Source organism: Dasypus novemcinctus, chromosome 14 (genome assembly GCF_030445035.2).
Source record: "Dasypus novemcinctus isolate mDasNov1 chromosome 14, mDasNov1.1.hap2, whole genome shotgun sequence".
Taxonomy (NCBI): Eukaryota; Metazoa; Chordata; class Mammalia; order Cingulata; family Dasypodidae; genus Dasypus; species Dasypus novemcinctus.
The window spans coordinates 91,581,259-91,604,022 of record NC_080686.1 but is presented as its reverse complement, the minus strand read 5'-3'; the positions used below and the strand labels follow the sequence as shown (position 1 = coordinate 91,604,022).

Sequence of the window (22,764 nt, the reverse complement as noted above, 5' to 3'; positions counted from 1 at the left end):
TTTCAGTTATTGTGCTAATCTCCACCCACTGTGACAATGCCCCATGACAATCTGAACACATTTATATGGCTTATAGGTATGCCCCAGGTGAAACTCCTCCCATGCATTCTCCATCACTTACACCCCACATCAATGATCCTCACTTGCCACAGTTGTAACCTTTCTGTGATCTAAAACGTCCTCAAAAATGAAGCTGAGAAAATAACCAAATACAATTAATAAGAAAATGAAATAATAAAGATCATTTTTTAGAAAGATTTATTTATTTATTTCTCGACCCTCCCCCCACCTCAGTTGTCTGTTCTCTGTGTCTATTTGCTGCATGTTCTTCTTTGTCCACTTCTGTTGTTGTCAGTGGCATGGGAAACTGTGTCTCTTTTTGTTGTGTCATCTTGTTGTATCAGCTCTCCGTGTGTGTGGTGCCATTCCTGGGCAGGCTGCACTTTCTTTCACGCTGGGTGGCTCTCTTTACAGGGCACACTCCTTGCATGTGGGGCTCCCCTACATGGGGGACACCCCTTCATGGCACCACACTCTTTGCACACATCAGCATTGCGCATGGGTCAACTCCACACGGGTCAAGGAGGCCCGGGGTTTGAACCGCAGACCTCCCATGTGGTAGATGGACATCCTAACCACTGGGCCAAGTCCGCTTCCCTAAAGATCATTTTAAAAATAACAAATAAAATACAAAAATTTCAAAAACTATTTGGAATAGTAAAAAGATAATTTAAAAAACACAAAAACTAAAAAAAAATTGACACTATGTCTTTCATCATTGTAGGATCTGTTATCTTGTATGTACAGTGACATTTTCTTCTGTTTATTCCCCCCATGTCTTTTATTTTTTTCATTTTGTCTTCAAAGAAGCTTTAGGCTACAGAAAATTCACATACAGAATATAGGGGATTCACATATACCCAACATCCTCTCTCTTTTCCCCTTTCCCCTATTAATAACATTTTACATGTGAATGGTACATTTGTTACAATTGATGTACAAATATTGAAACCTTGCTACTAAGCATCGTCAATGATTTACATTATGGTTTACATTTTGGACCATACACCTTTATAAATTTTGATGAAATTTAACATGTCCTGTATCCATCATTGCAAGATCATGTAGAACACTTCAATTGCCCCCAAAATGCCCCATATTCCATCTATTCCTCTCATTGGGACCCACTGCGACCACCAAGCTTCACTCCTTGAAGAACAAGATTCATAGTTACTTGCAACAACATTGGGGGCTTGACATACTGACCTGTCCTTCCCTATTAGGCACTGCCTCTGCTCTCAAGAGACTGCAACTCCTCTATTTTAGAGCATAGCAGGACTCCCCAGGACGGGAGTCCAACACCTTCCCACTCATTACATGGCTCTCCACCCACTGATACAACACACTATGACAAGATGAACACCCACACACTCCCAAGAAGCCTGCCCCAGGAGCACCCTGTCCTGAATGTCCCCCACATCCAACACACTAAGCCAGTAACCCTCCCCTACCATACTGCCAAAAGAATATTCCCAACCTTGTAGTTTCAACCACATACCTGCAAATTCCCTGTGTTCACTTCCCCCAATCCTCTCCCCAGTTCCATGGATAGTTCAACCCACCCTCCTGAATCTACTCCCTTCACAACCAGCACCACTCAACCCAATGGCTGCACCACTGTCATGCCCATCCACTTCACAACTACACACTTCCACGTTATCATAGATTTTGCCCAAATGGGCACTGGCTCACAACCTTCTTCTCCCTTTCTGTGTCCTATAAACCTGTCTTCCAGACTCTAGCTCTGTGAGTCTGCTCAATTTGCTTAATTCGTATCAGTGAGTTCATGTATTATTTGTCCTTCAGTGCCTGGCTTGCTTCAATCAACATAAGGACTTCAAGATTCATCCATGTTATCCCATGTGTTTATACTATATTCCTTCTTACAGCTGAGTAATAGTCCATTGAATGTATATACCACAATATGTATATCCATTCATTTGTTGATGGACATTTGGGTTGGTTCCAACTTTTGGCAATAGTGAATAATGCAGCTATGAACATTGGTATGCATGTAGCTGTTGGTGTGTCCCTGCTTTCAATTCTTCTGGGTTTAAACCCAGCAGTGGGATTGCCAGATCATATGGTAGTTCTATGGTTAGTTTTCTGAAGAACTGACAAACTGTCCTCCACAATGGCTGCAAAATTCTTCATTCCCACCAGCAGTAGATGAGGGTTCCCATTCCTCCACATCCTCTCCAACTCTTGTAGTGCTCTGTTTTTTTAATAGCTGCCAGTCTAATGGATGTAAGATGAGATCTCATTAAAGTTTTGATTTGCATTTCCCTAATAGCTAGTGATATTGAGCATATTTTTGTGTGCTTTTTAGCCATTTATATTTCTTCTTTGGAGAAGTGTCTATTGAAATCACTTGGGCATTTTTAAAATAGTTTGCCTGTCTTTTTATTTTCGAGGTGTAGGGTTTCTTTATATATCAGTATTCATTCTTACATCCTTGACCACAATTCTTTCTTCTTCTTCAGAAAGTGTTCAGAGTTTGGTCAATTAGTTAGTCAATAAGTATTGGCTTAGTCCCTAATCTAGGCTAATCCCTGATTTAGGGACTGGGAATAGACAAAGAAATAGGACCTTTGTGGATCAACAATGGATACAGATATAAAGTTAGCTCATTTTAGCCTATTTCCCTGACTATAAATGCCTGAGCTTGCACGTGCCTAAGAGATCAATCAGTATCCATTTTAGAGCTTTTGAAGCTGAGTCCCCAATTTTTTGAGGCAGTGAGGTGCAGGGGTATTTTACCAATTATTTTTCTACCATCAGGCTTTAAGTTTTTAAAAGATTGTGTACCCACTAAAAAAAAAAATTATTAAAAAGCAAGGTTACATTTTTCCCACTTTTGGTAACTGAAGATGCCAATTAGTATACTTCCACTTTACATGAGGTAGCATGGCTACTCTAAATTGATTTTATTCCAGCAAAATTAGAAAAACAACATTTTGCTGAGTCTATGAATTCCTAGGAGAACCAAACATATTTTTCCAATGTAATTTCCATGATTACTTTTGTAAAGCTCAGTGGGTTCAGGGAGCACTGTTTAGGAAAATCTTGCTCAAGGTAGAAAGATAAAAGCATCAATGTCAAGACTAAAGCCCTGAGTAGTGTGACACAAAGAGCTGTAGAAGCCCCAAGAAGAGAAGGGAGATGTGCAGTGTGGGCTTGTGAGCAGTAAATACCAGAAAGCAGTTGGATCACAAAGAGCCAGTGGAGGAATGGTATGAAATGAGATGGGGGAGAGAGGAAGGATTTTGAATTTCAAAGAATTGATATAGCCTCCTAAGAAGTTTGGACTTTATTCCATAAGCAGTAAGAGGCCATTGAAGGTTCTAAATTAGGGAAATGGCATGATTATTTTTAGGTTTTCCAAGGGCAGCAATGGGGAGCATATATTAGCCTGGGTGAGAGATCAGAAGCAAGGAGACTAAATTAGAGACTATCACAGTAATCCATGCAGGAACATATGAGGGTCAAAACAGTGGGGAGGGAGGAGGAAAAGAGAATATAGAAGTTACATATATTTAGTATATTAGTTTGGTCTAGAGGAGCAGGAAGGAGGAATTAGGGATTGCTATAAATATCCTATCAGTCACTGTAGCAGTTGCTCCCAGCATCATTTTTGAGATCAATATGCCATGATCCATGTGATCCTCACCAGGTCAGACTCAAATTATTGGAGCAGATTTCCCCCCCCGGAAATCTTAAATTATGACATGGCAATTGAATTGCTGATACACTAGAAAGTTCTTAATAAGATTAATAAGATTAAGGTTGGAGATATGGAGACTCAAGGGCTGAAGGCCATGATGGGCCATGAGAAAGCAGCTAAAGATAGACTCTAGAGTGAAGAATGGAGGCAACTAATAGAAGAAATGAAGGGCCATGTTAACCCACAGAGGGAGGGAGGGATAAAGAAAAAGAGAGGAAGAGAGAAAGACCTTGGTAATGGATCATAATCCCTGAACAGGAAGAAGATAAACTGGACATCGTTCTTCTATAGAAGCAACGCGATTTACCCACCCTAGCTGGAGAAGATAAATTGAACAGAATGTTGCATTTTGCTTTTGAGCGGGTGCAGGAGATAGAAGAAGAGAACCAGGCAAAGACGCCTTTAGGAAACAGCATGTCCCTATATGAGAACAAATACAGTCCAAAGCAGTTTTGACACTTAGGTGCTTTAGAAATGTGACAAATCAAAGTGCTTCTGTGGGGAGTTTTTTGCCTGTTTTAAAGAAAGTAAGCCATCCGCAGGAACAATTGGGCTAACCACAGGCATGACATTTACATATCCTTTTAGAAGCAGTAAATTGCAATGCCACATTTTAGGGCTCCTGGGTTTTCTAAAGAATTCTTGTGGCAAAGTGGCAACATATTAAAATTTATATATGCCATATTAAAATTCTCAGAGAGGTATGGAGATACAGAAATTGGGAAGGCATTTCCTACCATCAACAAGCTCACATTCCAGATGGTCTCACAACACAACAGCATAACACTGAATGTTCTAGTGAAAGTTTGAACAAGAAACTGTAAGACTCAAGGTAGTGATATACACAAGAACCGGGGGAAGATGGAAAAAGTATCTCCAAGGAGGAGGCACTTGGGTATTACAGGATGAGCAGAAGTTCATTGGATGGCTAAAGAAGGAAGAGGATTCTAAGATGAAACTATCACACATTTCCTCCTAATATTATTTCATACACGCAGGCACTGATTATAAAACAAAACCATGAGCCTCTTGAAGGTGGGGTCTGAATTTTTTTTTAAATTAGTGAGCTGATTTTCCCTCTGGGTCTGAGTCAACCTTGATATATTTGCTGTTACCTCATGGTAGTGGACCATATGAGATTTGGACTCCAACAGAATTGCACTAAAGTCCCAGCTCTGACATTTCCTTGCTGCGTCCTTGGCCAAGCTTTTTAATCTTTCTGTACCTCTATGTTGTAAAATAGGTGCTATAAAAGCACTTACTTCTCTGAAACTTTTAAGAATCATACAACATAAAATACATAAGGTGCCCAACATAATTCTTGCAATACAAGAAACAGTCAAAAGATGTTAAGAGAAAAAAAAAAAAAGCCTTATTTTCCATAATCCAGTAAAATAATCTCAAAGTTGTAACTATGTTGATAGGTGTGATTCATTCGTTTACTACTTCTTTATAAAAATATTACAGGAAATAAATAAAGAAAACATTTCACCCATTCTGTCATCCAAGCAAAAATATCCCCCAACACCACCACTCCATAGATCTGTTCCGATTTTTAACCCCTCAAGCATGCATGTTTAAAATACATTTAATTCCATGTTCTGCTTTTTTTCATCTGACATTATTTTACCGACATTTTCCCTTTTGCTATAGCTTTATTTTTAATTATTGCTCAAAATTCTTTAGAACTGATGTGCTTTAGTTTATCTTGTCCCATCATTAGATTTTTGGACTATTTACAACTTTGCACAGTTGAAAATAATATTGCATTCCTTCATTTATCCCATGAAAATTTATTGAGCATCTACTAAGTGCAAGACATGGCTCAGCCATTTGTGGTTTAAGAAACTGACTCAAGCAGGAATTCTGCTTGCAAGTAGTATTCAGTCTAGTACGGTGCAGTAATGCGCCCATATCTGCTAATTCATTATATGTTGATTCAGTTACCTGTGGTTAACCATGAGGGAATAAAATGAAAAAACTGGAAAATTTGGAAAATTCAAGGGAAAAAAACCCACAAAAAAATGGTTCATAAATTTCAAACCACCCACCAAGCAAGTACAGGTGAAGTCTGCCAACCCAGTACCTGACTCATCTCCCACTGTCCCCATACCCATGCTCTGACGTAAAACTCTCCACCAGTCTGCCTCTACTGGTCTCACTGATGGCATTCCTTGTAGTATTATCACAGCACCTTGGTTTAAGAAAGCCTTCATTTACTGGAACAATGGCCTCAAAGCACAAAATTTGTGTTGCTGGTAGTACTTCTAAACCTGAAAGAAAACACAAAGCACTTCCCATTAGTGAAAAAATAAAATTTTTCCAAGTATTTAAAAAAGAAAGAAAATTGTATGTGGAGATTGCCAGGTTGTATGGAAAGCATGAATCTTCAATTCATGAAGTGATGAAGCATAGAGACAAAATTTGTGCTAGTTTAGCTGGTGCATCTCAAGCTGCAAAAGTAACTGTGACAGTGCACGATAGGGTGTAGGTATTTGTATATATCCATAGTTTCAGCCATCCACAGTATGTCCTATAGTATATCCATCACAGATATGGAGCCCTAATGTATAATTAGATCAGTAGAAAAATACCTATAATATGAGAGAATGCGTAGGTACCGTAAGTGATGACCAACTAAACTTCTAGGGGTATAAAGAAGGAGAGATCATTTACAGAGAGATCAAAAGTTTTTCAATGAAAAGGGAAAATATAGACTGAGTTTTCTAAGGATGATTACAATAGAAAAATAAAGAGCTGAAAGGGTAAGTTCAGTCTTTGCTGCCTGAGGCCGGCATGATTAAAGGAGACAAGAAGGCTTGGAGAAGAACAAGTGATTCTGTTTGGCTACAACTCACTGTTAGTGAAGCAAAGCACAGGGAGATTAAGTTGGAAGAGCTGGTTAGAGACAGATCATGAATGGCACTAAACTCTAAATTAATAAATCTACACAACTGCCTATGGATGATGGATTACCATCGATTAAGGCAGTATAGCATCATGGTTAAAAGAGCCTGGACCCAACAAGAAATAAATGTATATAAATATTTATTTATATACATATAAATAAATCATAATATATATAAATAATGGAATACCATGAAGCCATTAAATTAATGGCATGAAAAGTATTTATAATATTATCAACCTAGAAAGTCAGGTTATAAAGCAATATATTCAGTACGATTCCAGTTTATATCAGAAACAAAAGACATAAAAAACTAAAAATATATACATAGAAATTTCTTGGTAGTTATTTCTGATTATAGGGATTATGAGTGATTTTTATTTTCTGCTTTGTGTTTTGCTTTCCTTTTTCCATTTTTAAAATTGGGCCCTTAATGCATCCCTAATTGTTCAGTATTTGCATGTTTCCAACTTTCATTTTTGGAGACAATGTTTTCATGAATATCCTTGTCCAAAAATAATTGTGTGTGTCTCTGTTAATTCATTTAAGTGGAATTTGGGGATCTAGAGCCTTGCCCATGTGATAGAAGTTACCTTGGTATTTAAAAATTTTAATTAAAAAAAAAAAAAAAAGCATGGATTGTGGAGCCAGACAGTTTATTTTTGAATGAGTACTTCACCACTTCCTAGAAACATGACCAAAAACAAGTTAACTTAGTTCTCTATGTTTCATTATACTCTCTAAAATGGGGGTATTAACTGTACCTTCCTCATGGGGTTCTTGTGAAGATTAAATGTGCTAATTCCTGTAAAGCCTTATAACAGTGTCCAGTACTTGGTAAGCACTTAATAAATGCAGCAATCATGAATTTTTTATTCATAAAAACAATGAAAAGTTTTGCTATTTGGCTTTTCCTTGGAGCATTTCTTTTGGTCTCTTCATGCTTTCCAGTAGGACAGGATCTCATCCTCTCCATTTAATCATTTACCCTCACAAATTTCCTTCCTATTACGACTTTAGGAAATACTCCTAGAAGATAATTCCCAGGTCACAGGATATGAACCTTTTTTCTCTCAATATGGAAATTTATTTTTATAATATTCTTTAAACTATCCAATCACTAGTCATGATATACTTCAGTATGGAAGTTAGTTAGGATCAAGTTCTATAGAATCAAATTCAATTTTAAAAGAACATTACAATCCTTAAAGGATTTCAAGATCTGTTATTCAAGGGAATATTATAGTTTGAACAAGCATTTGTTCCCAACATTTCCCTCTAGTACCTCACTGAAAAAATCAGATGAAAAAGAGAAGGGATCTTTCTTTTTTGGAAGGTGGATGAGGCTCCTACCAGGAGCAGTTGCTCATCACCAAAGAAAATCTCCTTAAATATTTTTTGGATTTTGTAGAACATAATCATATCACATAAAATATTATGTTAAAGTCTTTTTATGAGTTGAGGCTCCTTTAAAATTTAAATGTATTCTGTATGCTAGAGAAAGGGGAAAAAAATCCTTTCAGAATCCTTTGCTCTTCCCTATACATACATATCTGTAACTGAGAGAAGAATAACTGTGGTTCACAAGAAAGAACTGAGAGCAGAAAATCAGGATACCTTTCTCCACTATCACTAATTGCCTGGGAAACCTTGTACTAGTAGTGACCACTGAACTTCTCTGAATTTCAGTTTCCTATCTGTAGAAATGAGGTCTGGGATCTTTTGATGTCCAAAGTTTCATGGCTCTGTTCCAGGGGAGCAGAGTAATTTCTATGTGCATAATGGCTTGCCTCTATGTTGGTGCCAAGCTAGCAGGGGTAGCCTGAAAGAATGAACTAAAAACACACACCTGCCTCACCCTCCCAGAACTTGCCTTGTAGGGAGAAGCAGCTTGCTGACCGCTAAACACAGAGTGAGAAACATTTATGTCAAAGTGGCCTGGGGTAATGGGTTAAGTATTTTGAGATATAGGATACAGCACCTGGGGCGGGGTGGGGAGGGTCGATTTTATGGGGTGTAGAGGGGTGTTAGAATTCCTGCAAATGGGTATTAGGAATTGGGAATTCCTAAGTCCACAAGCAAGTACAAGCCCAGAACAAAATAGGACAAGACAAAGATTCAGAAACAACTGAGAGGAGCCAGCAATTCACTTTGCCTCATGTTGATCTTCTTGATAGGATGGCTAAATTCTGAAGGAGAGCCAATGCAGAACCAATTGGCAAAGACTGTGAAAGGTGTTTTTTTGTTTTGGTTTGTTTGTTTTTTGTTAGCTTCTGTCATGCAAGAAAATCTCTGCCATATTATTAGCAGGATACAAATTTAAGGGACAAACAGCTAGAGAATAATCCCAGAGTTAACATTTTAAAATATTAAAATGTGCAGTGTAAAAAAAAAAAAAGACAAGCAAAGAAACAGGAAATGATGACCCATCTAAAGGAAGGAAGAAAAAAATCCAAAAACCATCAATGAAGGAACCGGACTTTGGATATTCCAAACAAAGAATTAAAAAATAAAAAGATTTTTTAAGATGCTAAAGGAAAACAGGGAGAAAGAAATAAATGATATAAGGTAAACAGTAGATGACAATATGAGTATCTCAATAAAGAGCTAAACATTTTTTAAAGGGAATCAAACAGAAATACTAGAGTTGAAGACCACAACAGCTGAAATGAAAAATTCCCTGGAGAGTTTCAACAAAAGACTGGACATGGCAGAAGGAAGACTCAGTGAATTCAAAGAAAAGGCAATTGAAATGAGTCAGGCTGTGGAACAGAAATTAAAATGACTTAAAAGCAAAAAGAGCATAACACCATCAAATGTACCAATGTATACATTATAAAAGTCCCACAAGGAGAAGAAAGGTAGAAAGGGGCAGAAGGAATACACAAAGGAAAAATGGCAGAAAACTTTCCAAATTTAATGAAAAATGTAGAATATCCATATTCAAGATGCCCAAGAAACCCAAACAGGATGAACTTGAAGAGAATCACATCCATAGACATAGTAGTCAAACTTTTTAAAGTCAAGGACAAAGAGAGAGTTCTGAAAGCTGCAAGAGAAAAGCAACATTTTATAAGGAGGGAGTCCCAATAAGATTAAGTGTCAAGTTCTCTTTGGAAACAATGGAGGCAAGAAGACAGTGGGATGAAATATTTAAAGTCCTGAAAGAAAACAATTGCCAAAGAAAAACTTTATATGAGGCTGTCTTACAAAAATGAGGGGAGAAAAAGACATTCTCAAGTAAACAAAAGCTGAGGGAATTCATCACCACTAGCCTTGCCCTAAAAGCAATGCTAAAGGGAGTTCTTCAGACTGAAAGGAAAGAATACTAGACAGCGGATGGAAGTGACAAAGAAAAAATAATACTAACAAAGGTCTCAGTTATGGTAACCCTATGGGTAATTATAAATGCCAGCACTACTGTATTGTATGTTTTGGTGTGTAACTTAACTTCATAAGTCATATAGGTTTGAAAATTCAAATGCATAAAACGTTATGATAAATCTATGGTTTGGAAATACAACATATAAAGATATAATTAATAACAAGTACAACAAAAAGGTAGGGAAAAAGAAAGGTATAGGAACATAAAAAATGATGTTATAGATTTAGGATGGTTAATTTCAGCCCCATGATAACCACATAGAAAATATCTTAAAAATATATACAGCAGGAAATGAGAAGGGACTCAAAATGATACATAACAACAACAAAACAAATATGAAGGTAGGCATGGGAGAAAAAAAAATGGAGAGATAAAAAAGGTGTAAGAATTACAAAGACCAAAGAGAACAGCTTAAGAAAGTCCTGCATTATCACTATTCATGTTAAGAGAAAACAGAATAAAATCTCCGGTTTAAAGGCAGGATTGGCACAATGGATTTAAAAAAAAAAAGCTAACCCAATTATATGTTGTTTGCAAAAGATACACCTTAAGTTCAAAGAAACAAGTAGGCTGAAAGTGAAAGGATGGATAATATAGAACAAGCAAATTGTCCCCAAAAGAGACCTGGGGTAGCTATACCAATATCAGATAAAATAGACCTTGAGTCAAAACTGTTCTTAGGGATTAAGAAGGTCAATATATACTGACAAGAGGGCCAATTCAATAAGAAGACATAACAATTATAAATATATAGGTACCTAAGAGCAGAGCCCCAAAATACATGAAGCAAATATTGGCAGATGTGAAGGAAGAAATACTGGTTCTACATTAATAGTAGGAGTCTTCGACACCACATTCAATAACAGATGGAGCAATAAGGACAGAAGAACAATAAGGAAACAAAAGACCTGAATGACCCTTTTAACCAACCAGACCCAATAGACATGTATAGAACACTTCACCCAACAGCAGCAGAATACCTGTTCTTTCCCAGTGTACATGGGTCATTCTCTAGGATAGACCACACATTAGGTCACAAAACAAGTCTGAATAAACTTAAAAATTATATCATTGATGTGGAGACAGTGGCCATGGTAGTTGCTGAAGACAGGGAGATGGAAAAGGAGGTGTGATGTGGGGGCATTTTCAGGACTTGTCCTGAATGATATTGCAGTGACAGATGCAGGACATTATATATCCTGCCATAACCCACTGAATGGAGAGAGTGTAAACTACAACGTAAACTATAATCCATGCTGTATAGCAGTGCTCCAGAATGTACTCATCAAATGCAATGAATGGACCACACTAATGAAAGAAGTTGTTGATGTGGGAAAAGTGGGAGGTGTGGGGAGTGGGGCATATGGAAGCCTCCTATATTTTTTAAAGTAACATTTTGTGTGATCTATGTATCTTTAAAATAAATAAAATATATATATTTTAAAAAATAATATGCATCTTCTCTAACCACAGTGGAATGAAGCTAAAAATCAATAACAGAGGGAGAACTGAAAATTTCACAAATATGTGGAAATTAAACAATGTCCACTTAAACAAACAATGGATCAAAGAAAAAAATCATGAGATAAACTAGGAACTATATTGAGATGAATGAAACAAACACAAAACATACCAAAACCTATGGGATGCAGCAAAGGTAGTACTGAGAGGCAAATTTATACCTATAAATGCTTACATTAAAAAAAGAAGATTTCAAATCAGAGACCTTATTTCACAACTGGAGAATCAAAAGAAGGAAGAGAAAACTAAACGCAAAGCAAGCAGAAGGAAGGAAATAAATATTACAGAATATATAATTGAAATATAGAATAACAAGAGCAACAACAACAAAAAACAATAGAAAGAATTAACAAAACCAAAAGTTGGTCCTTTGAATAGATCAATAAAATCAACAAACCTCTAGCTAGACTAACAAGGGCAAAAACAGAGAAGACACAAATAACTAAATCAGAAAAGATGGATGTTACTACCAACTCCACAGAAATAAAAAGGATTATAAGAGGATAATATAAATAATTGTATTCTAACAAACTAGATAACCAGATGAAATATACAATCTACACTGAGTTAAAAAGAAATAGATCTCACCACAAGAAAATAAAACTATCCCTTATGAATACAGATGCAAAAGTACTAGCAACCTGAGTACAACAACACATTAAAAATCATGATACACTATGATCAAGTGGGATTTCTCCCAGTTATCCAAGGGTGGTTCAACAGAAGAAAATCAGTTAATGTAAAACACCACATTAATAGAATGAAAACAACAAACAAACCAAACATGACCATCTCAATTGAAGCAGAAAAGACATTTGACAAAATCCAGCATCCCACCTTGATTCAAAAAAACACTTACACAGGAGAGGGTCAGGTGGTGGTGGAGAGTAAAATGCCGAGAAAATCATATCAAAATATAATAAAGAGGGTTACCTGTTTAGAATGCTCGAGGGGAGGGTCTGATGCAGGACGGGCTCCTGGGGAATGTCTAAATGCTCATTCTGCCAGAGTGGGTGACACCATGGGGTAGAAACCCAAATAGTGAGAGTGGGGGTGGATCCACATCCTGGGGAGAACTAATGCCATCAAATAGAGGGAACTGTATCCCTCGAGAGAAAGGGTGGCTCCCAGGGCATTGGGGTAGTTGAGCAAGTTAGGCCCTGAACACTATTCCATCTATATCTGGAAGTGGCTCCTCGGGAAACGGAGGTTGGCTGTCACTGTGGGCACCAAGGTGGAAGGGAAAATGGACATTAAATGTGTGTAACCAAGGTAAATGGGGGGTAAGAGAGGAGTTTCATGAGAGTACACAAGGATGGATATAAAACATGTAATATTACACCATAACATATAGGAGATGACAGACTGATAATGTAAACCATAATGTAAAACATAGGATAACTAAGAACGTAAAAAACTGTGTATCCTAAAGTATGCACCACAATGTAAGCACAGATGTCACCTTGTTTGAAAGCTATCGTCTCAGACTCTGTACATCACGTTAAGTAAATATGATGTGAATAGGGTGTAAGAGTATCGCTGTGGAAGGGAAAAGGTTTTGTGGTGGATGTATGGGAGTGCTGTATACTATATATATGCATTGCTGTGGTCTAGGGCTCCTGTGAAGAGAAGCTCAATAATTGGGGGGGGGGGGGGGGGGGAAAGATAGGATGTAGAATTTTTTCCAAGTCAACACGTATTCTTTATCTAACCTTTAAACCCATCGCTATATGCCATTTCCTAGTAAGGGACCCTGACATTATATTGGACTTCAAATTTCAGGGAGTTCTGGATCACAGAGTGGTTCAACAAAGGCAATGGAGGAATACTGGTATGGGATACCATTGACAGGGGATATATGGCTGACAGGGAGCTGTACAGAACATATGTCCAGGGTTCATGGCAATGTTTGGATATACTCATAGTGGCAACAATTAAAAACCACAGCAGGGGGGGTACTGGGTTCCTGGCCAGTGGTGCTCTGTCATGGTCCCTAGGGGAGCAGCGACAGTCTCCCAGGTGCAGCGGCGGGGACCGGGAGGGAGTGAGGGTTCAACAGTGAGCCCCTGACGCTAATGACTATGCTTGTGAGCTGATAAGCCTAAAATAAGAACAAGGCCTAGAGCAGCATTGTGCCTGGGAATTTCCTCCTGTCAGCCTTCATGTTACTCAAATGTGGCCAGTCTCGAAGCCAAACTCAGCATGTAAATGCAATGCCTTCCCCCCAGCGTGGGACATGATACCCGGGGATGAGCCTCCCTGGCACCGAGGGACCACTATCAACTACCAACTGATGATGCAACTGGAAAATGACCTTATATGGAAGGTTCAACGCGGATCAGCGGAATATCCCTGTCTACATGAAATAACATGACTTTAAAATGCTGTTTGACCTAATGTAAGGGGGAAATGGAAAGGAGAAATGAGTTTATATGGCTACGAGTCTCTAAAAAAGTGTCTGGAGGCTGTCAGAAGGATTGTCCTTATGCACAACTGAGCAGAGTCTGAGAGACAGATAAAGCAGATACAACCCCCAGATATCGGTTCCTTCGAGGGCTAAAGAGACCCATGGGAGTTATGGTCATGGCCGATGGGGTTAACTACCAGGTCAGATGGCCCCTCTTTGGAACTGGTGTTTATGTGTGATGAATCTGGACTCAGATGGGATCTCTCTACATAAGACTTTCATGCTAATGTGCTGGAGGTGCAGTTAGTGTCAGGGTTTAAGATATATTTAGGGGATTTGAATCTCTGGACTGACAATGTGATAGCCAGGTCCTGAGCCTCAACAGACTCCAGCACCTACAATCTGAATTATTGGGCTCACCACACTCAGTTAAGATGGAGTTGAAGAAGGACAACCACCACACCATGGAGCCTAGAGTGTCTACAACTGAAAGTGGGAGGATTGCATCCAGCATCCATGTGGAATCTGAGCCTCCTCTTGATATAGAGGTGCAATGGACACAACCAATCCAATGTCCACATAGAAAAGGTGGCATTGGATTGAGAAAAGTGGACATGATGGCTGATGGGTATGGGGAAAGGCAGGAAGAGATGAGAGGTGGAGGCGTCTTTGGGACATGGAGCTGCCCTGGATGGTGCTTCAGGGGCAATCACCGGACATTGTAAATCCTCACAGGGCCCACTGGATGGAATGGGGGAGAGTATGGGCCATGATGTGGACCATTGACCATGAGGTGCAGAGGTGCCCAAAGATGTACTTGCCAAATGCAATGGATGTGTCATGATGATGGGAAGGAGTGTTGCTGGGGGGGGAGAGGTGGGGTGGGGGTGGTGGGGTTGAATGGGACCTCATATATATATATTTTTAATGTAATATTATTACAAAGTCAATAAAAAATAAATAAATAAATAAACACTTAGAAAACTAGTAATAGAAGGAAAATTCCTCAAAATCGTAAAGGGCAAATATAAAAAGCCCACAGCTAACAGAATACTCAATGGTAAAGCCTGAAAGCTTTCCCCCTAAGATTGGGAATAAGACAAGGAGACCATTGTTATAACTGTTCCCCAAAATTGTACAGGAAGCTCTAGCCAGAACAATAAGGCAAGAAAAAGAAATAAAAACATCCAAACTTGAAAGGAAGAAGTAAAACTTTCCCTATTTGCAGATAACAATTTCCTATATATTGAAAGGCCTGAAAAATCCACAACAAAGCTCTTAGAGCTAAGAAATAAATTCAGCATCGTGGCCCTGTACAAGGTTAGCATGAAAAAGTCAGTAGTATTTTTAGACACTAGTAATGAAGAATATGAAGAGAAAATCAAGAAAAAATTCATTTAAAAGTGCAACTAAAAGAATAAAACATCTAGAAATTAATTTAACTAAGGATGTACACAGAAAACTATAAAACATTACTAAATTAGATCAACAAAGACCAAAATAAATGGAAGGACATTTTATGTTCATGAATTAGAAAACTAAATATTGCTAACATGCTAATTGAATACAAAATAATTTAATGATTCAAAGAATTCCAATAAAAATTCCAACAGCCTTCTTTGAAGATATGAAGAAGACAATCATCAAATTTACACAAAAGCCTAAAGGTGGCTGATTAGCCAAAACTCTCTTGAAAAAGAAGATATTTGGATGAGTCACACTTTGCAATTTTTTTTAAAGGTTTATTTTATTTATTTATCCCGCCCTCCCCCCCCCCCCACCTTGCTGCTTGCTTGCTGTCTGCTCTCTGTGTCCATTCACTGCATGTTCTTCTGTGCCTTCTTATCTCCCTTTGTTGGGCCATCCTGCTGTGCCAGCTTTCCATAGGCACTGGCTGTCAGCTCTCCATGGGCGCAGGCCAACTTACCTTCACAAGGAGAACCTGGGACACAAACCCAGGGCCTCCTATATGGTAGAAGGGAGCCCAATCAGTTGAGCCACATCCGCTTCTCACACTTTGCAATTTTAAACCATATATAAACTACAGTAAGTAAACAGCATGGCACTGACACAAAAATAGACTAATGAAGTGAAATGGAAAGTTCAGAAATAAACCCTTACATCTATGGCCAATTGACTTTTTTTATTGAGGTATCGGGGGCAGGGATTAAACCCGAGAGCTCCTATGTGGGAAGCCAGCACTCAACTACTGAGCCACATTGGTTCCCCTGAGCTGGGTTTTCTTTATTTGTTTGTTTGCTTGTTGTTTGTGTTTTTTGTTTTTTAGGTGGTACCGGGACTGAATGCAAGACCTCCCATGTGGGAAACAGATACTCAAGCACTTGAGTCACATCCACTCCCACTATTTGACTTTTGACAAGGATACCAAGCTCACTCAATGGGTAAAGAATAGTCTCTTCAACAAATGGTGCTGGGAAAATCAGATATACATATGCAAAAAATGAAGGTAGAACCCTACCTCACACCACATACAGAAATAAACTAAAATGGATCAAAAACCAAAACATAAGAACCAAACCTCTAAAACTGCTAGAAGAAAACCTAGGGAAGCATCTTCAGGACCTTGTTTTAGGCAATGACTTCTTACACTTTATAACAAAAACACAAATTAAAAAAAGAAAAAAATAGATAAATGGAACTTTACCAAAATGTAAAACTTTGAGAAACCAAGGACTTCATCGTGAAAATAAAACAATCTACACAATGGGAGAAAATATTTGAAGTCTATATGGCTGAAAAGGGCTTAATTTTCAGAATAAATAAAGAAATCCTACAATTGAAGAACAACAAAAAAACAACAACAAACAATTCAATTAAAAAATGGGCAAATGACTTGAATAGACATTTCTCCAAAGAAGATAAACAAATGGCCAAAAAAGCAAATGAAAAGATGCTCAACATCATTAGCCATTAAGAAAATGCAAATCAAAACCACAATGAATACCATTTCATGCCCATTAAAATGGCTACCATTAAAAACAGAAAATAAGTACTGGGAAGGATGTGGAGATATAGGAACACTTGTTTATTATTGGTTGGAATGTAAACCAGCCTCTGTGGACTTTCAGTTTGTAGTTCCTCAGGTGGAATTACCATATGATCTGGCATCCTACTTCTGGGTATATAACCAAAAGACTTGAAAGCAGGGATTCAAACAGATATTTGCACACCTATGTTCATAGTACCATTATTCACAATTGCCCAAAAATGGAAGCAACCCAAGTGTCTATCAATAGATAAATGGATAAAAAAAAATGTGGTATAAATATACAATGGAATATTGTTTGACCTTAAAAAGCAATTAAGTTCTCATAGATATGACAAGATAGACAAAACTTGAAGATATCATGTTAAGTGAAATCAGCCATCCACAAAAGGAAAAATATTGTGTGTCTCCCTGATATGAAATAATTAGAATAAGCAACTCCATAGAGTCAAAAACTAGAATATAGTTTACCAGAGGCTAAAGTAGAGGGATAGAGAATGTTTATTTAATGCTTAATTAGTACACAATTTCCATTTGGCATGATGGAAAAGTTTTGGTAATGGATGGTGGTGAAAGGAATACAACACTGTGACTGCAATTAACATTACTGAATTACTTTATATATTTGTGGCTAAAAGGGGAAATTTTAGATTGTTTATATGTTACTAGAGTAAAATTTTTAAAAAAACACATAGGACCATACAACACAAAACATTGAACTCTAGTGTAAACTATGGACTATAGTTTATATTATAATGATAATATTGAATCATTAATTATAACAAATGGACCACATTAATGCAAAGAAGTAATAATATGGAAAACTGTGTGAGTATTGGGGGTAAATGGGAACTCTGTATTTTCTGCATGGTTTTTCTGTAAACCTACAACCTCTCCAATACAAAAAAATACATTAATCATTCACCTTGGACCAGTGAGTCTTAAAAAGATGATATTGGAAAACTCATTTGACCATTCAGGAAAAAGTTATATATACTTACAAGGATATGGATGAAGTAGCTTAACATTCTTCTGGCTTTTCTTTTTCAACATAAAGGTTTTATCAACAAGGGTCCCTAACTTCCTATTCAGGGGACATGCTTCAAATAAACTCAATAGATGTCCAAAGTGAACAAAAGTGTTCTGCTACATCTCTAAGACAAGCTGCCTTCTGGTCATGTTCTGGGTCACATTGCCAGGCAACCTCTTTTTTCCTACTTGAATCAGAGAAGATTTCTATGGTTTAGTGCCTGGGGATCTGTGGGTTAGTGTTATCAGTTAACACCTTTGATTTCTCCATCATCTGGCCCTGACTCATCTTTCCACCTTTTATTTCTTTATTCTCCCTATTTATTTTACTTTTTATTTTGAGATATTTTCAAACTTACAAGACAATTACAAAAATAATACAAAGTCCATACATAGAATGCCAACATACCCCTAATCCCCAGATAACCAGATCCATCAATTTTAACATTTTGCCACATTGGCAATATCATTTTATCTAGCTATCATCTATCTATCTATCTATCAAGCTATCTATTATATACCTATGTATCTGCCTGCATATCTATATATATGTATGTATGTATACACACACATTCGTACACATTTTCAGAACACCTGAGTATAGATTGTATATATCATGCTTCTTTTTTTCACAAGTCAATTTTATTGATACATATTAATAAAGCATGCAATTCATCCAAAGTGTACAATCAGTGATATTTGGTATAATATATCATGCTTCTTGAACATTTAATCTGCCATGTACATTTACCAAGAACAAGGATATTCACTTATGTAACCACCCTAAGTCCAGTTATCAAGTTCAAGAAACTTAGCATTGGTGGGGGGGGGGGCTGTGAAGGGGAGAGAAATAAATTTTAAAAAAATACAAATCTTTGAAAAAAAAAAAAAGAAAATCTTATTCGGGGTTCGGGTTTTGAACAGAAAGGTCTCGAGCCCAGCCGGTTGTAAATAAATTCTCTTTTCCTTCTCCCCCCCCCCCAAAAAAAAAGAAACTTAGCATGAGAGCTTGCCACCTATATTCCAATTTTTTCATATATCCCAATAATGGCCCACTGAGCCTTTCCTCTTCCTTTGCTAGATCCCATCCAGGATCATGTAGAGCTTTTAATTGTCATCTCTTTAGTTGCTCTTTTTTTTATTATTATTATGGAAACATATATACAACATAAACTTTCATTATCAACCACCCCCTAGCATACCATATAACAGGATTGATCACACAGTCACAATATTGCAGTAATTTGCCACTGTCCATTATTAAACGTCCTCATTTCTTCAGACAGAAACTCTCTATCGATCACGCATTAAATTCCCCTTCCTCTTACCTCTGCCCCTGGAAACCTGTACTCTAATTTCTAACTCTTATCAGCTTGCATATTCTCCAATATTTTCTTTGTAGTTACCATGGGGCTTAAAATTAACATCTAAAACCTATAGCAATTTCATTTGCTTTGATACCAACTTACTTTCAAAAGTTACACAAACTATGTCTCTATACCCCCATCCCCTCACCTTTGTACAATTCTTGTCACAAATTACATGTTTATATGTTATGAGTCCAAAACCACTGATTTATCATTACTTTTTATGCATTTGTCTATTAGATATTTTAAGAAGCAAAAAGTAGAGTAATAAACCCAAAATCCACTAGTACTGGTATTTATATTTACCTATTTGTTTATCCTCACTGGACAGCTTTAGTTCTTCATGAGGCTTTCATCAACTGGCTTTTGTCCTTTCCTTTCAGTCTATAGAATTCTTTTTAGTATCTCTTGTATGTTCCATCTAGTGTTCCATCTAGTTCCATAAAACTCCCTTGACTTTTATCCAGGAATATCTTTTATTTTTTAAGATTTATTTATTTCTCTCCCCTTCACCCTGTTGTCTGCTCTCTGTGTCCATGTGCTGTGTGTTCTTCTGTGTCCACTTGCATTATCCAGAGGCACTGGGAAACTGTGTCTCTTTTTTGTTGCATTATCTTGCTGGCATCAACTCTGTGTGTGTGTGGCACCACTCCTGGTAGGCTGCACTTTTTTCATGCAGGGCAGATCTCCTCGAGGGGTGCACTCCTTGTGTGTGGGGCTTCCCTATGCGGGGGCACCCCTGTGTGGCACGGCACTACTTGCATGCAGCAGCACCGCATGTGGGCCAGCTTATCACATGGGTCAGGAGGCCCTGAGAATCGAACCCTGGACCCTCCATATGGTAGACAGACACTCTATCAGTTCAGCCACGTCTGCTTCCCAAGCTGGAAATATCTTAATCTCTCCCTCATTTTTGAAAGAAAGTTTTGCCAGATATAGAAACTTTTACATTCAGCACTTTAAATATTTCATCCCATTGACTTCTTGCCTCCATAGTTTCTGATAAGACATCAGCATTTAATCTTATTGAGTCCCCTGTGTGTATGACAGGTTGCCTCTCTCTTGTGATTTTCAGAATTATCTTTATCTTTGGCACTAAACAATTTGATTGCCATGTGCCATGGCATGGATATATTCATGTTTGTCCTGTTTGGAGTTTGTTGAGTATCTTGGATATGTATATCTGTCTATTGTTAAATATGAGAAGTTTTCAGGCACTATTTCTTTGAATATTCTCTCTGCCCCTTTCTCTCATTCTTCTCCTTTTTGGACTCCCACATGTGTATTCGATTATGCCCCAAAGATTCCTCAAGCTCTTTTCACTTTCCTTCATTCTTTCTTTTTTCTCCTCCTCAGGTTGATTTCAACTGTCTTATCTTTGTGTTTCCCCATTCTCCCTTCTGCCAGCTCCAATCTGCTACTGAACCCCTCTAGGGAATTTTTCATTTCTGATACTGTGGTCTTCAGCTCTGTGTGGTTCCTTCCATAATTTCCATCTCTCTTTTGAAATTCTCTTTGTGTTTATCTCTCATTTTCCTGATTTCCTTTAGGTCTTTGTCCATGTTTTCTTTTAGCTCTTTGGTACATTTAGAACCATTTTTAAAAAGTCTTTGTCTGGCATGTCCCAGATTTGGTCCTCCTCATTGATGATTTCTAATGCCACAATACTATCCTTTGCCTGGGCCATCACTTCCAGCTTCTTTTTGTATGTTTTGTGACCTTTTGTTGAAAACTGGACATTTTGATATTTTAATATGTTATTGCTGGAATTTAGTCTTTCATTCACACAGTGATTTGCACCTATTTTTATTTAAAGCACTCATCCCTCCCCTGAGGAAGGAGAGGGGTAGGAAGATTGCTAAGGGAGGGAGGGGAGGAGTCACAGATCACTAAATACAAGTGTATTTTAAAGTAAAAATCTGAAGGTCTTTTTGTTTTGTTTTGTTTTGTTTTTGTTTGATTGTTCATGCTCACATGTCTTTGAGTAAATTGTGAGTTAATTCTGACTTGGGATCAGTGGCTGTCACCACCATGGCAAATCACTAGTAAGTACTGAAAAAGGCATTTTCCTTCATCTCAGTTCTCTTTTCTTCTGTTTTGGAGAGTTTGTTTTCCTGTGGCTGCCATTTAGAGAATTCTAAAAATAGTATGTAAAAAGACCTGAGAAAATCTAAGGTGAGGAATGGACCAAGAGTTCCTGCCTTGAATTGCTGCAACTCTTCTCTCTTGATTTGGAACATTTGATGAAGATCCACTTCTGTGGCAAGAATTCTTTTCAGAGTCTCATGGGAATTCTCTAGACTCCAATTTTCCCATTTAGTGGGGTTAACAACAATAACTAACATTTGGGGATCATTGCTTTATCCAGGGGTTCTTTTTTTTATCTTTTTTTGGTCTTTATTTATTTTTTTAATATTACATTAAAAAAATATGAGGTCCCCATATACCCCCCACCCCCCTCACACCACTCCTCCCCCCATAGCAACATTCTCCTCCATCATCATGAGACATTCACTGCATTTGGTGAATACATCTCTGAGCACCGTTGCACCTCATGGTCAATGGTCCACATCATAGCCCACACTCTCCACGTTCTATCCAGTGAACCACAGGAGGACATACAATGTCTGGTAATGGTCTCCAGGGGTTCTTAACAAGGGGTTCATGAGCTTGAATTGAAATTCACAGAAACATTATTCTTGCGGGAACATGTTGGTGCAGGTGTGATATATTGTTAAATAACACAGGATAATGTGGACTTAGTAAGGAGTCCGTGGTTTTCACCTGACTGGCAAAGGGGTCCGTGGAACAAAAAAGGTGAAGAAGCCCTGCACGCTGTATCCCAGGGGCCAGTAAACAACGGCCAGGGATTCAAATCAGACACACCAGCTGTTGTTATAAGGCCAGAAAGCTAAGGATGGTTTTTACACTTCTAATGATAGAAAAAAAATGAAAAGAATAACAATATTTCTTGCTGTCTGATGCTCATATGAAATCACATTTCCATGTCCATAAATAAAGATTTTTTGGAAGACAGTCACGTGCATTCATTGACATACTGTCTGCAGCTACTCAGCGCTGCAACAACAGTCGTGTAGTTGTGACAGAGACCACACAGCCCACGAAGCCTAACATATTCGCTATCTGGCCCTGTAGAAGTTTTGCTTGCTCTATAATCTGAAAAACCCTGCAAGTGAGCTCTCCCGGGTTTCCTGTTTTATGCTGAGACTAGGCACAGAGATAAACGTGCTCTAGTGAACTGTCACACAGCTGGAAAGTGGGCCGGGAGCCACACCTCCCAGGCACTCTGGTTCTCTCTAACCCTGTCCTCCTAACATCCCACTTTGTTCCTCAGA

General features: G+C 38.0%; 1 long non-coding RNA gene across 8 annotated transcripts in view; it reads right to left on the bottom strand.

The window, feature by feature from the left end:
• Positions 1-241: 241 nt before the first annotated feature.
• Positions 242-22,764, bottom strand: part of LOC101412618 (uncharacterized) — a 405,636-nt gene continuing 383,113 nt past the window's right edge. For all 8 annotated transcript variants that reach the window (XR_011645691.1, XR_011645694.1, XR_011645696.1 and 5 more), the window contains one exon: positions 242-6,057. This is a non-coding gene — a long non-coding RNA (uncharacterized lncRNA). The remainder of the gene's footprint in view (positions 6,058-22,764) is intronic.